The sequence below is a fragment of the Alosa alosa genome, chromosome 10 (assembly GCF_017589495.1).
Source record: "Alosa alosa isolate M-15738 ecotype Scorff River chromosome 10, AALO_Geno_1.1, whole genome shotgun sequence".
Taxonomy (NCBI): domain Eukaryota; kingdom Metazoa; phylum Chordata; class Actinopteri; order Clupeiformes; family Clupeidae; genus Alosa; species Alosa alosa.
Window position 1 is genome coordinate 15,554,959 of NC_063198.1, and position 17,390 is coordinate 15,572,348.

The following is a 17,390-nucleotide window of genomic DNA, read 5'->3' on the forward strand; positions in this document are numbered from 1 at the left end:
AACAAACAATAGCAGAACACATCTCTGGTGAATATCGTGAACATCCTCACTCACCTAAACATCAGGCCCCTTCTTAACTGGCAAACCTCTTGGTTTCTCTCAAAGCTATCTCACTCAGATAGAAAGCTTTCCATATTTGCATAGTTCAATATATCCTCAATGCTCTGGTAAAAAAAATAACACAAAAATTCAAGAAATCTAGAATTTAAAGGGACACCAGGCAACGTTTTCGGGTTAATTACTCATCTTCGTAAGTCGGTATATGGTTAAATGACTCATTACAGGGCGAATAAAGACTCTCCCGCCCGCCCCTACTGCCTGTAGGAAGAATATCCCGCTTGCAAGTTCAGTGTATCGTACCCGCCGACCGAAGCAGGATCAGTTTACATCCTGCAACCACAGCACAGAGGCAGGCTAACGAAACGCTACCGATTGTTGCAAACGTGTGTATAATGGCAGAGCCGGCGAAAAAGCAGCAAAAACCCTTGACAGAAGATGCAAAGAAAAGGAAAAGAGCTTCAGACCGAGCTAGGGGGAGTTTCGTAGAGAAAAAGCATCAGGCTTGCCTGGTGTCCCTTTGATAAACTCCTGAAGCATCCCCAAATGTCCAAAACTCCTTTAGACTAAAACTCTTAGGGATTCAAGTTCTTTAATAAAATGAATCAATCAAGTTCAACTCCCTCTGAAATTCCCCCATGGATATTCCACGCCATTTTACCCTGACTGTGTATACGCTCGCAGACACCTGGGGCCCCTCAAAGGCTTGTGTGACTAGGCCTCATCCTTCTGTGCAGGTCGTCTCCACACAACCTATCAGATTCTCAATGACAGCATTCTGACAGAGTTGCAGTGCGGCTCGGCTTTAAGTTACACTGCTTATAAAACATAAAACATTACCTGTGCAGCCCCGGCTCAACAGAAGAAAAAACGCTCAAGGTAATGTTAAAATAGGTCAGATAGCAGAACTCTATCTTCAGTTGGGCTGATGCCTGTGAGTGCACCCATAATCAAGTATTCATAACGTGATTAATATGGCTATTTCTTACCATGTGTAGGCTAGTTTGTGCAGTGGGGAAACTATTTACAATTATGGTATTCTTTATTATCTATATTATTCTTTTCTATACATTTAGGACAGACAGTTAAGTCTACAGTGGTGCTACAACTGCCCTGAAGTATTTAAAGGTCAGTAAGTAAGTTTGACTCCATTCAGCATTAGTTTCACCACACATTATTAATCCAACCAAATCCCTATAATACGGAGTTGCAGTACATTGGTTGCAGAAAAGGCCTTAATTTCCCATAGTGTCCTCTGGGATGGGTCTCATCTAAATGTAATCTGAGAGCTTGTTTGTGTTATGTTGCACTGTTCTGGCTTTAGGTCTGCAGGACAGTCTTCCCATGGACACACACAGGGAGTTCTCCATGAACAGCACATGAGAGATGCAGTTGCAATCATCATTTACATTTATTCATCATGAACTGGAGACTTGCTTGGGAAAGTAGGATTGATGCATATCGTGATAACATAATTGTATTCCATATTTATTTCATACAGCATTAAGATTATTATTAAAACATGTAGAACATGTGTAAAACTATAACAGAGTTGAAGAGTTTTGTAACATTATATCTCAAATTATTCAAGGTCTGAATCTCCTCTTTCAGTTTGGTAAGTTACAGAATGTTCCTTTTTGGTTTATTATCAGTTTTTGCATGTAAAGTTTGTAATTTCAGATTCCAGATGTATGCTTTAGATTACTTGAATATAATGTCTGATGATGGAACTCTGGAGGCAGATTAAATTATCTTTCTTTCAATGGCTGTTGTGCTTGTCAACTTGTTAAACTTGTCGTTTTCCCATTCAGCCACCACTTCAAAACTTGTGTGCTACTTCACTAACTGGTCCCAGTACAGAGACGGGCCAGCCAGATTTTTACCAGACAATGTGGATCCCCATCTGTGCACTCACCTCATGTTTGCCTTTGCCATCATAAGCTATGGCAATGAGCTGGTGGCCTCTGACTGGAATGATGATGCACTTTATAAATCCTTCAATGCCTTGAAAACTCGGTCAGTTCCCAGAGTACAGATGCTAGATATATTCAATGTATCGTTAAAATAAGGATTAGGAACTTGGTGGAGATTTTGACTGATTTTGATTGCTTTCTACAGGAACCCAAAATACCCTAAAAACTTTGTTGTCTGTAAAAGGGCAGGACACAGATTCAGCTAAGTGAGTCTTATTTTATTGTTGCATCAATCATGCATTTTAATTCCATTTTTGTTCTGTTTGGTTTGTCGTGATTGATTTGAGAAATACACAATATTAAATTGTGGGGATTATTACAGAAAATAAGTAGGGAGAGTGATAGGAGTTCATTGCTGAAGTTCTTATTGTTCACCTATGATACTTATCACCATCCTATAAAAATAAACATTAACATATACCGGTATAATTAACCACAGACAAAAACAGCGGTTTTCCTTTAAATGGTAGGCCAACTGTATAGCTAAAGATGCTGCTTGAACATGAGAGTTGTTCATGTGATGTCAATTTTTATTTTCAGCAAATTCTCTCAAATGTTGTCTTCCTCCTATGCACGGCAGCAGTTCATCCAGTCCTCCATCAGACTACTGCGGACTTATGGCTTTGACGGACTGGACTTGGCCTGGCAAAGCCCCGCATCTCAAGGGCGCCCTCCAGAGGACAGGAGGAGATTTACACTACTATGCAAGGTGCTGGCAAGGAATTTAGTCACTTTTACAATGTTCTGTTTTACTCACATATTTGGTTTGCCTTTTGGATTATATTGCCGCTGGCTTTTGTGCATCATAAGGAAAGGTTCAATTGTATATGTACATAATAAATATACATTTTCTTTAACTCTGCTATACAAACAATATCATGTAGCAGTGGCAAAAAGTGCATATTGTTTGTTATTTGGTATATTTCTTGTATAACAAAACAAGATCTACATGTTCCAGCACTATATAGCAACAGTGTGCTTTGTCACTTATGTGCATGGCTTCAGAAACATATTTTAATGTTAGATTATCTTTTGAAAGAGTAATGTCTGTAATAATTTGAAGAGTTTAATTTCAAAACGCTATATCCTCCATTTTAATGAATTATAAAATAAATCATTTATTTTAATTTTGTTTTCCAAGTAATTTCAGTGGACCTGTAATTGGGTAGGCCTATTATTATTTGATTTATCTTTACTCAATCAAAACAATTTATTAATTTTTTCAACGTTTTCAACATTTTAGAATCAAACTCTTCATTTACATTTACATGTACCAGTATTCATTTAGCAGACACAGTTGTCCAAAGTGACTTACATCTGTCAATATATTACAAGGGATTACATTGTCCCCCGAGCAATTTGGGATTAAGGGCCTATCTAATGGTTGTGGTATGATCTTGTCATGCCCAGGAGCTTGTGGAGGCATACAAGGCTGAAAGCAAAGCCAGTGGTTACCAGAGACTGATGATCACTGCTGCTGTGGCTGCAAAAAGAATTGTCATTTACATTAGCTATGACGTCCCACAGATCTCACAGTAAGTCAGAGGAATATTTTACACAACAGCAGCTTCAGCACCATTTGGCAACCACATACAGCTAATGACACATTCATTGAGCAATACACATGTACTTTTAGGTACCTGGACTTCATCAGCGTGTTGACCTTTGGCTTTCATGAAAGTCAAGAGAGTCACCACAGCCCATTATATAGTGGGGAGCACCAAACAGGAGAGAGTCTGCATTATAATGTAGTGCGTATCCAAATTCTTTTTTTCTCTCTTTCTCTCTCTCTCTCTCTCTTTGCAAACATGTCATGCTCAGGGAGTACACAGTTAATCTTTATTCTCAGCACAACGGAGTAATGTAGTCTTGCAGGGTAGCATAGTCTCATGCTGGTTGCAATGAACTTACAGTACCTACCTACAGTACACACCAGTGGGATTCCAGTGAGATTAATCCTTTTCACAATGGCCACTATATGGAAGACTGACAGGAAGAAATGTTACTCGGACCAAGGCCCTGAGTTTGGCGGCGATATCACCGGCGAATATGGTAGAGTATGCACAGTATTGAACGAGAGAATTGCCAGCGGGAAGGTGTGATCAAAGGCAATCAGTGGCTTGAGCCATGGTTGGTTTCAATTAATGAAAGGTTTGGCTAAAGCTGACCAATAGCAGTGTTGAGCAATTCTTTTAAATGGAATGTGTCAGATTACAGTAGCCTTTGAAATGTTTTTCAAAGAATAATATGTAGGCCTAGCATTTCTTCTGCTCTTCCAAACATTTAAATTCACGAAAACATTGTTGTAGCCGTTTTAAATACCGTATAACATCTGACTAGGCTGTTAACCTATGTAGTAGGGCCTAATACGATTTTAAGCAAAACAATATAGCTGCAAGCAGCAATGAGGGGGCCAAGCAGGCAGTTCAGCAGTCCAGAAGTCCAGATTTGCCATGCAACTCAATGCCGTGGCATCAGGCATATAGCATTAAGCAGTCACAACAAGTTCCATGTCAAACAACCCAAGATTGGCTGAGTTACAAGGTCAAGTTTCACATCAAAACATAACTGATTTTTGTGTGGCTGAACCAGGGCTGAGTGTTGCCCCCTCACCCAGCCAACCCACCGCCCAGAATCGCCCCTGCCCGTCCCACCCCGCCCCACCCTTGCACGCACGCATTAGAATTAACTGGATGGAACTCGCTGTCAACAGTTTCACATCAAAAATAAAAGATCGATTGAGATATGATCTGCTTGCTGTGATTTCAATGCCCCAATAGAGGTCAAAGGTCACCAAATTATTTGTGCATCATCAGGATGAACCAGACGGTTCTATGGGCTGCCATTGACCTCCATTGCAGAATAATACAGCAACTACAGGCCAAAATAAATTTTGCCAATTCCAGAGCCCCTAGAGGTCAAAGGTCACCAAATTTCTTGAGCGTCCTCCTGGTGGGTCCTGAGGACCATGTACTAAGGTTGGTTTTGATACATGAAAGCGTTGCTGAGATATGAGCTCACTTCCTGTTTGGCTTCACCGCGAAATTTCGATTGGCTGTTACAGGCTTAACGCTTCTGTCAATCGTTCCAGAAAATTAAACACTGATAAGGCAAGGTCTGAGGATGGTCTGAGCCAATTTTGGTGAAAATCAGATAAAATGTGTGACCAGTGAAAACTTTTACGTGTTTTTGATTAAATTCAATATGGCGGCCGAATCAATTATGTTGACATCACAAGTTGGCCTGGGTCAGCCTAAGGACATCCAAAAGTACTACCAGACACCACTAGTATGTTTTAATTCCAAACACATCAACAGCTACAGGCCAAAATGCATTTTCGCTAATTACAGCGCCCCCTAGAGGTCAAAGGTCACCAGATTTTTTGAGTGCTCTATAGATGGGGATATAAGTCCATGTACTAAGTTTGGTTATGACAGATGAAAGGGTTGCTGAGATATGAGCTCACTTCCTGTTTGGCGGCTTCGCCGCATATTTCGATTGGTTGTTACGGGCGAACGGTTTTAGTTCCGAAGACAAAAATCGATAACTTTTGTGCGGATTAGTCTGAAGATCATATGTATTAAGTTTCGTTAAAATCGGACAAACTATGTGAGGCGTGAAACTTTAGTTTCACTTTCGATAAAATCCAATATGGCGGAAAATCCATCATGGCGGAAATTGACGTCATAGGGTGCGTTGAACTCGGCTTGGTCCAAGGATTACAACGATACCACATTTTTGACAATCGGCCATACGGGTCAAAAGTTACGTGCGTGAACGCACATCCAACTTTGGCCTGTTGGTGGCGCTAGAGTGCTTGAGTTGCCATCATGAAACTTGGTGACATTAATCATGGTACTGTCCCTAATAAGTGTGCCAAATTTCACAACTTTTTACCAGACGGTTCTATGGGCTGCCATTGACTTCCATGGCGGAAGAAAGTATAATAATAAGAAATCATAGAATCACAATGGGTGCCTTCGCAGCTTCGCTGCTTGGCCCCCAATGATGCAATATAACATTCAATTATGAGTCACACTGAATCGTGTTTTAATGGAATCCTGATGGGATAGCCTACACAATAATGCCAAAAATGATCTTATACCCTAGTTAATATCTGATAACTTCAGGCACACTATTGTAATATTATATTCTCATCTGGCTTCAGTATTAATTGAAAAGACATAGGAACATAGGGAGTTAAGAGTGTCTTCCTTGTTTCATATGTGTTGGCCATGCATTGAAACACTATAATACACTCTAAAAAATGTTGGGTTAAAAATAGCCCAAATATAACCCAGCCGCTGGTTAACTATTGGACCAACACCACATTGAGTTATCCTAACCCAATGGTCTGGGTACATTATTAAACCCAGCAGATTGGGTATGATTCTAACCCAAAACGCTGGGTTATATCAACACAACGTTACTTAAATTGGCACAATAGACTGGGTAAAGGTAACCAATATGCTGGGTTATAACTATATAAATGTTGAGTAAAATTCACACAGTATATTGGGTATAGATTCAACCCAAACCACTGGGTTATATCAACAGAACTGCTAGTTAAAATTACCAGTAGTCAGGTTTTCTTAACCCAGTGTTTGGGTTGCAATGAGAGAAAATGGGCAATAAATAGTCATGCAATGAAATAAAACAGTTCGACATAATTATTTATTTGACAGTTTACTTTATTTTTGAATGGATAGCCTACTCTAAAAGCAGCATCAGCATGTGATAAGTTACTTCCATGAAGACAGCTAGATTCCACGGTCCATTTGGGGGTCAGCCCTGTCAATCAAAGAAAGAAAAAAGAGTGAATTAATCACTGCTATTGACTTAACTTTACAAAGACTTTCACGAACCATTATCAGTGAATGATGTTGACAAACATTAAAAATCCGGAGACAAAATATTAGCGCATAACACACCGGAAACCATGACCACGCCATGGAGTTGTTTTTCAGCAGACTGACAAAACATACGTTCAGTAATAACGTTAGTGGCAGTGATAGTTCTACCGTTAGCTAGCTCATGTTAACACATTCAGTTAGTTAAATTCAAGTTGTCTGAAACGTTAATGTTACCACCAAAAACCACCCAGTAAGTTACATGGCTATAATATGAAGCTACCCTGAATGAATTAATATGTTGTTTGGCATGATGATTACCATACGTGTGAAGAGACTACTTCGACTGTATGTGTGCAGCACTACCATGTAGCATTTAATTAACGTTAGCATACCAACCGTCTGCTAACGTTAAACCTAGCCAGCTGTTGGTATGCTAACTTTAGTTCGTTGTAAAAGTTTGTTTTGTTTCTGTTCAGCAGTTCATACCCAGTGAACACAGAGCTATGTTTTTAAGAGTCTGTCTTTGTGTAGATTTAACATTAACATGAGCAGTAATTGTAAGTTAATGTTAGCTATCGTTAGCTGGCTTGAATGACACAATTCTTAACCTGCTCTGCTAGGCTGAACGAAATTGGAAGGCAGAATATCCATTCATATCACGAAGGGTATCTGGGTGGACTTTTAAAATCCGTTTGAATAATAATAATAAAAAAGTTAAAAGCAGATACATACCTTCCAAAATCGCCTGATTTCCACTGCATGTTGACAGCTGCTGGACTGCATGGACGGTTGAAAGAATAACGATTTCCCCCGAACTCTCAAATAACTATGCAGCTGTGTTAAACTTACCCTGGTGCTGGGTAGTGTGCTCACGTCAGGTGGGGGAGAGGAGGGGCGCTGTCCTAAACTATCCACCCAACAAGCTGGGATACAGATAAATCCCAACATGAGTAAAAACAACCCCACTCAATGACCCAACAGTATCAACTCAGCGTCTGGGTTGAGAAAATAACCCAGCATTTTTTAGAGTGTATGCTCTGTGGATTAATCATGCTGGAAATAACGTTGACTACTTGGTCTGGACTATTTGTGTGTTTTGTAGTCTATGTTTTGGAATTATATAACGAAGTCTTAACGATATCCACAGTTGTCCAATCAAAAGGTTTGTAAACTCAGAACGAGAGCACACAGACCAAGACCAAATCACGCTGAGAAACAAATTTTATTACACACGGGGCACGTCAAACAGACACACACACTACACATACAGGGGAGGACGCAGCCCCCCACACAAAAAGGATCACACATGAGGGGAAACTAAAAGGGAAACTTGTCACAATAAAGACGCTAACTTTACACTTATAACTTAGGAGATATAAAGACATAAATCCCAAATGTTCACCCCCGTATCCCAGCATGCCTTTCGCGGGAGAACGTGTGCACACTCCTCCTTGCATGTAGGCTACCTATCTACTCTTCATGCCCCTACTATTTTCCAAATTAAAAAGCACTGTATGAATGGATGAGAGTGGACTAAGATCAAATAGTTTGAAAAGAAATTACACAACTATACCTGATTCAAAGGTACACTATGCGAGATTTATAACCTTTACGAAGCCAATTTGATGGTAAACAAACTTGTAATAGGCAAATCGTTCACCTAACATAGCTATACAACATAGACATAGCGAGCTGTTTTTTGGCAAGCGATAGCTCCATATACATATTTTGGAACTCGCAAAATTGCAATCGTTTGCACGGGAGTGTTAAGTGTTAAGTGTTAAGGCTTCTACATACTCGACGCACCCGACCGGTAGTGCGACACCGTGACGTCAAAATGACGTAGATCTTGCTGGCACGCCAGGATTTTAGCCAGGTAGCGCACCAACTCATTTTTTTTTTCAGACGAGCGGACAAAGCGGAAACAGGAAGATGGACTAGTTCGAGGCCAAGCGAGAGTTGCAGTGTTTTGTCACAGTCGTGAATTTTTAATAGTTTGCTGGATAAGTTAACAAAGTTACCAGCGAGAGTTGCAACACATGGAATTAAGAGGAAAGAATAGAAACGATTTATTTTCAAACAAAGGATATTTATTAAGGCCTGAACAAAATCTCTTTCCACTTCAGGAAATTACACAAACTCAGCCAGCTGCTAGCTAACTAGCCAGCTAACTAAACTGTTTAAATTATTAAAATTTCCCTCGGGATGACTAAAGTATCTATCTATATATCCATCTATCTATCTACCTGTGCGCACACCTTGGAAACTAGATGATAATGATGGTGGTAGTTGTGAATAGTAGGGGTGTGACTTTCGAAACCGACGTCTCGAATCAGTGTCGAGGCTTCGAAGCACAAGTGTTTCGAAACACTGCTTCGAAACGTGGTTCAAAACAGCCATGTCATGTGACCACTGCTTCGAAACATCGTTTAAAATCCCCATGTCATGTGACCAAAATTAAGTGAACCTTCGGTGCATTTCACCAGTGTCGGCAGGCGTGCCCGCGCGTTCAATTAACAGTGTAGCTTAATCATGATGGTGTAGTGGTTAGTGTGGGTGTTTTTTGCACGGTAGCCCAGGCTGCTCAAATGTGGTTCGATCCCCGTTTGATTTGTAAGGTATTGTTTCAGATTGTATCTGTTTATGTTTTCTTACTTCACCATTAACCACACAGTTTCAACTAAACTCTCAGAATGGTCAAAAATCGAGAGTTTTTATAAGAAGAAAGTGATTTAGAGAACACATAGTGGCAGCAATAAGACTCCCTTTACTGTGACTTCATGTGGTCTCCCATCCAGTAATTGACCAAGGGCATGCTGCTAAGCTTTTGATAAAGACTGAACACAGGTAACACAGCGAGCCACGAACTTTAGAGACTGCATCTCTAATACGAAGCATTTGACAGATTTGTTTCACCCTAAACAGCTCTGAGGTGTCGGAATTGTTGCAAAGCTTCGGAACAATTCGGCACAACTGCTTCGAACGTTTCAGTGTTTCATAAAGCCTCGCTTTGCCCATCCCTAGTGAATAGTAGCAACCAAAGTCTGAAGTACCATCACAGAGGCTAGATAATAGCAGAGCCCGTTTACATTCTCTGCTACTAGTGTTTCTTAATGCAGCTTCTTCTACTGTGTAACGTAGTTAGCGTTAATCTTTTCACAACAGCGACACCTCTGTTCAGGAGAATATTGCAACTGTGTCGTGACCACGACGCGCGAGCATAAATGGTTACGGCGCTTCTGTGACGTAGTGCATTGAGTATGTGGAACGTTTTAAGCATTCTACATACTAGCCAGTAAAACAGTAAAAGATATGGACAGAGTCATCACGTAGACGTCACTCGAGGCGGGTGAAGCAAATTTCAACCGTTTCCTGTTGGTCGATGAGGCTTTCTGCGCAGGCTCAGGGGACGTAAATGTAACGTAGGCACGTAGTCTGACTTGACTCTTGTGATAGCTGTGCCCAGAGCCATAGAGATCTCTATAGCCATCTCTCTATGGCTCTGGCTGCGCCGAGAGATTGGGTATGTAGCCACTTACTTCGTTACCACCATGTCTACATTACTGTTCTAAATGTCCTAGTTGTTTGTAGATAAATGTGATTTAATATAAACAGCACTCGCCACATTCATAGCCTAGGCTACTGTCAATCCATCAAAACTTCGCTGAAATGTTGTGCTCCGATGCTTTCGTTCTTATCCAGAGAATACGGTTATTTTGCTCCTGTGCGACACTTTCACCCACTCTGGCTGTATGCTTATTACGTCACTTTAGCATTGATTTCGGAAAAAAGTTTATTACTCATTCTGTAAGTCAGTTACGAGGTTATGACGCCAATCACACAATGTTGTATTACTCCGGAAATAGAAAAAGTTCATATAAAGGCTTAAAACGCTTCAGCTGTAACGTTATTTGATGTCAAAGTGGCGCCAAAATTGAATGGGCTTCAATGGGGATGGCTAGGTGAACTGGTCTACTATTTAGCCTCAGATCCGCCATAGTGTCTACGCTCTCCGAATGTTCGCCTGCCCCCTTGGGCCACACCCGACCCGTAGCGCGACAATGTGATGTCAAAATTGCGTCATTTCCTCTGTCGCACAAAATGTCAGCCTTGCCAGAGCCTTGGCACTTCCTATTAAGCCTCATTGTATCGACATTGGTTGCAGTTCCATTAGAATTCCACTGGGGGTGATCGCGGGCGAGTGCAGGTTGAATGGGGGTCTATGGAGCTAGACAGCTAAATGTACCTCTTTCACCTGCTTGTCGTGGAAGAATCGTAGATTATGCAAGTTCAATATAGGTTTTAGATCTAAAGTTGAATGAACGAGTACTTATGTCCTTTTCATTTCTTACAGGTTGGGTCGTTGTTGCCCATATCACGCTAGCATTGTGCTAATGAATGACGTCATTGACATATTTGAAAGGCTTTTTAGAAGACTAATGTGACTTCAAAAAATATAACAATCAACAGTGTGTATTTTCTTTGCCTCTCCTAGCGAATGCAACATTCAAATTACTACTCAAAAAATGATATCCAGAGAAAAGTGGATATTGAGGGGTAAAGCTCCATAGACCTCCATGCATTCTGCACTCGCCTGCGAGCGCCCTCAAGTGGAATCTGAGGAGGAACTGCAATCAGTCCAGAAACCGGAAGTAACCAGACAGTGGCAATTCTCTTCCTATTAGACATTCAGCAGGTCGTGCACCGGAGATTATTTTTCAGATGCGCGCGACAAGCAGGATGGCCTTGAAGCCAAGATCAGGGAGCATGCGTGCCTCTATAGAGACATCAACCACATTCAGGCATTTCATATAGCCTAGCCCACATCTTAAATAAACGTGTTTGAATAGTCAGTTTGAAGAGAGAGGGAAATTAACCTGGCTAGGTTACCAGCGAGAGTTTTTTTTTTTTAAATAGTCTGCTGGATAAGTTAATGAAGCTATCAGACGGGAATTAAGATGAAAGACCTAGGACCCAGGGACATGCCAATAATCCAGCAAAAGGTAGCATAGATATTTATTTTCAACCAAAGGATATCTAAGACCTGAAAAAGGAAATTACACTCAGCACCAGCCAGCTAGCTTACTTGCTAAAAATTTCAGGGATGAATAAAGTATCTATCCATCTATCTATCTATCTATCTAGCTCGCTAACTCATAATATTGTGTTTCAATGGTGCACTGTAATGACAGGTAGTGACCTGAAGGTGTCGTTGTTATAGCCTGGGGGCATTGTTCTGCCTTTAGTAGAAGAAGAGCCATCAGGTACCACAGAGCCAAAGATGGTTGATTACGAAGATACTTCCTGAGAGGCCATTTCCTGTCCCCGGAAATGTATGCAAATAGGGTAGCAGTAGTACACGCCCCGCACGGGGGGATCGGGCTCCCTTTTTAACATTGAGGTCTATGGCAGAATCCAAGAATTTACCAGAATTTGTCAAAGCCTTACTTTTCTGAGCAATGGATGCACATTTCGGACACGGTATCATGATCTCCAAACCCTCCTCCCCATTTCAGGAGAATGTCGTGACAGTATGACAGTCAGGAGAAAATCAACATTAATAAAGGTGTACACCAAGTTTGTTTTGTACTCCGGCAACCCTCCCCATGCATCAACCACGTGGAACTGAGGCGTTCAAACGTCAGTCATATGTCAATGACACGCCCCTGTGCAGGCAGGGACTGAACCAGAGCCCGTCTCTGACTGAACTCCACTTTGCCCTCATAGACATGAACTAGGATGACCCATCTTGCTACGCATTAATTATCTTTGACAGAGCCCACCAGATAGCTTGTCTGTGACAAGATGGCCGCCGGTGATGCCATTGGAGACTCGGCCATAAGACATCTAGCCATTCTATATATATATATCTATGGTAGGGCTATCTTATTGCGTGCAGAGGGAATTTGAAAGACAACCAATTATCCCGCCCCTCGGACTGAGCACTGCGAATGGTGAGTCCCCAGACCCTACATCTTGATGTGGGTCTGGCTCGTCAGGCTACGGGAGTGTATGTTCCCACAGCCCTATGTCCCCAAAGCCCTATGTTACCAGACCCTAACCCTACCTAATCCTAACCTAGAAGTGGGACCATTGGGCTGTGGGAATATAGGGCTGACCCCGTTTGCACATTAGCCTATAGCTATCTTATATTGGAAACAGAGGGTGGAAATATAGGCTACTAATAGCAGCAGCAAGCAGCCTACAATTATAAAACCGGTCTAGGTCTAGGTTGCCTTCTCATGAACTTGAACTGGTTGGTTGACCTATTTAATTCACAATCGTCACATTGAGATAGCATAGTTTGAATAAAGAAGTGAACCCTCTCTATAACTCCAAATATCAATTCAGCAAATTACTTTAATGACATATGTGATACAGTAGGCCTACAATATGATACAATGACATAGCTTACTGTATGCTACCTACTGTTTTGGACACCCTATGAAATGTTATTAATGATATTGATTGCTGTGACGTAACATTTATGATGTGTTATTATTGATGCTATTTGCAGCCAATATCACATGGCTATTTTGGCTGTAGCCTACTTTTACTACTATCCTGCTTATGATTATCACGGGTGGCAGAATGTCCCATTCTTACCATAAAGGAATGTTGATGTATTTGCTGATAGAGCCTAGATCATAATTTAACGCGGTTGCATGCGATTGGTCTCGCTAATTTCAGAGTCCCCGCTTTGACATAGCTTTTCCTGAACTTCCCATATCGCCGGAGACATTTATATTTTAACACGCCTGAGCGAGAGAAAAGCTTTTGTCATGACATGGAGACATTGCCGCCAAACTCGTGGCCCAAGTCTGAGAGCATGTTTGAGAACTTGGACAATATTGTCTGAAGCTATTTTTGATTAAATTATTACCAGACTGGAATTAGCCATCACTGATGGGATTCTCATACGTTTCCTTTACTTTGGCCTCCAGAACTCTGCCATCTTATATTGGCAGGAGCAGGGTGCCCCTGCGGAGAAGCTACTGATGGGGTTTCCTACCTTTGGACGCTCGTTTCTCCTCACTTTCACAGAGACTGGCCTTGGGGCCCCTACCAGTGGCTCTGCTGTGGCTGGACCATATACTCAAGAGATGGGTCTCTGGTCTAACTATGAGGTGATATAGGGTGTAACACATGTATAACCAACAACCAATTCATATGACCAGACAGGAGTGGAGAAAGGGACCAAACTATCACTCATCTGTGCAATGTGACAGTTAATTTTAAATTCACAACAGATTTGGCAAATTTATATTACCCAGCAGGTGCCATTGCCAAAAAGCTTGAACTACATGCTAGGTGTGCAAATATTTGAAAATGAATGGATGTTCTAAAGAGCAAATCAAAATAGGGAATTCAACCAAGCACTGATATAAGTTATGTTATATTATAAATTACTATATTATATTAGTACATAGAATAAACTGTATGTGTGTCTTTCTTCAGATTTGTTCCTTCCTCCAGGGTGCAAAAGTAGAGGATTGATAACCAGAAAGTTCCATATGCTCTGAAGGGACGTGGGTGGCTGGGTTTTGACAACCAGACTAGCTATTATTATAAGGTATTTATATATCTATTTTGTATTTAACACAAATCAGTAATGAGAAAAATACAGCTAGGAAGAGTTGCCTAAATTTCTCGAACAAAATGTCAAAGCAATGTAACAATTTTGCCACTTTTTGAAGTATGTTATTAAAAGCAACTGGTTTTGGTATGATGTTTGGATTTGGTATGCAAAGTGACAGTGTCCCAACTTTTCAAAATTGTGCTGGCATCAAATTCAAAGTAGACATATATTTTTTAAAGATACAATATATTTTGATGTGTTAGTTACATGATTGGTAAATCATGGTGCTGATGATGATGATTCTATTCATCCATAAATGCTATCAAATACAAGACTTTTTCCTCAGTGGTTCCTCATGGGTGGATTGAGTTGCCCTCCTGAAATGCCCTCCTTAGTGTCAAAGTGAAATTATATTTCTAAAAAGTAATGTTAATTAAGTAAAAATATATAATGCAAAATTGATTGCATAAACATTGCGTGAACATACCCAGCTCAGAGATGTCTACACACCTGGGGTGTGGGAGTTCTGACTACAGAATGGCTCCTAGATCATTGTGTCAACTTCCCTACCCATTTTGTGATGGTTACATTCTAGACATCTGCTTTCACTTTGACATTAAAGAGGGTATTTTTGTAAAATTCTGCAAAAAAAGGCCAAATTAAATTGATCAAGATTACAAATAAAAGCAGTAAAAGGGGAAATATCCAAGGTTGCTTTGTTATTAGTATGTGACAGTTCTTTAAACTGAGATATAATTCAATCACAACAGGTTCCCAAATGATAGTGAAAAAAAAAAGATTGAATTACAATGATTCCCACAGAATTGGATTAAATTTGTGGCGGTGACTTGGATAACGGGGTGGAGTCAATAAAATGAATAGAGCATGCATGAGTAACCTAGTCAAAATTGACAAGCAGTTGTAACTAAGCATGCTTAACTCGACATCCAAACACTAACGTTAGCTTAGAGATACGGCTTGATTGCATAGTTTAGTCTCCCTAAAGCTACTATGTTGTGATAAAACCTTATCAGAGTTAACTTAAATGCTGCAGTTTTGAACAAATTTACGCAGCATGGTCACGATGCTAAGCAGAATTAATAGCAGTTTAGCATGCCGTCTTCTATGCAATGTTTCTATGTGGCAACATCAATCCTTTAAATAATGTTTTGTTAAATGCACATGCAGAGGAGAGGCAGCTGGTTCTTTAGAGAAAGCGGGGAGGGGCAAGGAAAGGCTGCGTGTGTAAAAGTGCAGCTCAATGAAAGTGATTGAATTGATTTTTTTTTTTAAATTATTTAAATAGTACAGCATAGAACATTATTGTGTGGCGGCCCGCCACAGGTTAGTCAGTGTATGGGAAACACTGATAATTATATCCCAGACTATATATTAATAAAAATAAAAATAATGCTGGTGCAACACAGATGTCTTCTTAATTTCTCTCTCTCTCTATATATATATATATATTTTTTTTTTTTTTTTTTAAGGTGCATAACTTTACTCTACACTGTCTTGTCCTGCCCTGGTAACACCGGATTGTTGTGGTTTGCAGAAGCGCAGAGAATTCTCTCTTTTCTACTTGAATACTAATATATTATATCCCACATAGGGGTGCAGTTATCATCTACAACTGAAGATCCTGTGATCACTTATATAAACCTGACCAGCATTCCACCTACCACGTCCACCACCCCTTACAACGTCACAACCCCAGGTCACACCTCCTCAACTATTATAACCCATTCAGTCATGTGTGAACCTCTCACAGTTCAGGTCTCTTCAAACCTCTTCTGTAGTGACAAACCAGATGGTTTCTATCTAGAACCAGACAACCCAGCCTTCATGTTACAGTGTTCTGATGGTATTACACATGCAGCATGGTGCCCTGATGATAATTCAGGCCACAACATCGCAGGACAAATAAATCCCTCACAGAAAATAAGCATCATAATGGTGGGAATTTCAGCCCTACTCATGAGTGCATGGGCAAACAGATGATTCTCACAGATGAAAGAACCAGGAGCCTATCAAGCTTATAAATGCCTATGATGATTTTTGATAATGCAGGTGACTGACTTTTATTATTGTGTAATTGTGTAAACTATTATGATTAAAGTATTGAAACTACATATGGAGTCTTGTGAATATGTACACAAACCCTTCACATACCATAATATTTTCATGTGCAATGGATAGCCTAGGCCTACAGTGTAGGGTTATGGCGTTTTATTATATAAAACATTTCCTGCATATAAACAGCAACCAACTCCTCCAAAACAATGCAGTTATTTGTAATTAGCCTATAGTGCAGTTATTATGACCTTGGTGGGCATGTAGCCTATAGTGCAGTTATTATGACCGCCGCGCAGCAAAGCGGCGGTCATATAGGTCAATGATTCCCGGGACACTGAAAGACCGGGGTACACGAAACTTGGTGGGCATGTAACCCCACATGGATAGCATGGAACCATCGTTTTTCGTTTTGATCTGTAGCCCCCCCGCTGGACTGGACCCCCAAAGGAGGGTGGGGGCAGACACAGTTTTCTGTGAATATCTCGAAAACCGTAGGGTTTAGGAGGACCATCTTTTTTTTGTATGTTGATCTCAAGGGGCCATGTCAACCCATTCCATAACCACTCATTTCAAGTATAGCGCCACCTAGTTAAACACAAAAAAGTAAAAATGAGGTGTTGTAATTGAAGGTATCTGTGACCTAACATAGTCAAAACTGCACGAAATTGGAAGTGTAGGATCATTATGACACCCTCTGTATGCACGCCAAGTTTTGTGGAATTCCATTCATGGGGGGGCCACACAATAAATTAATTTATGTTACTATACACCAACTGGCCTGTAGGTGGCGGAGACAGTTTTCTGTGAATATCTCGAGAACCGTGGGGCCTAGGAGGTCCACCTTTTTATGTA

The 17,390-nt window shown here is 40.7% G+C and overlaps 1 pseudogene; it reads left to right on the plus strand.

The window, feature by feature from the left end:
- The first annotated feature begins 270 nt into the window (after window positions 1–270).
- On the plus strand, window positions 271–16,519 carry LOC125301758 (annotated as a pseudogene).
- Window positions 16,520–17,390: the final 871 nt, after the last annotated feature.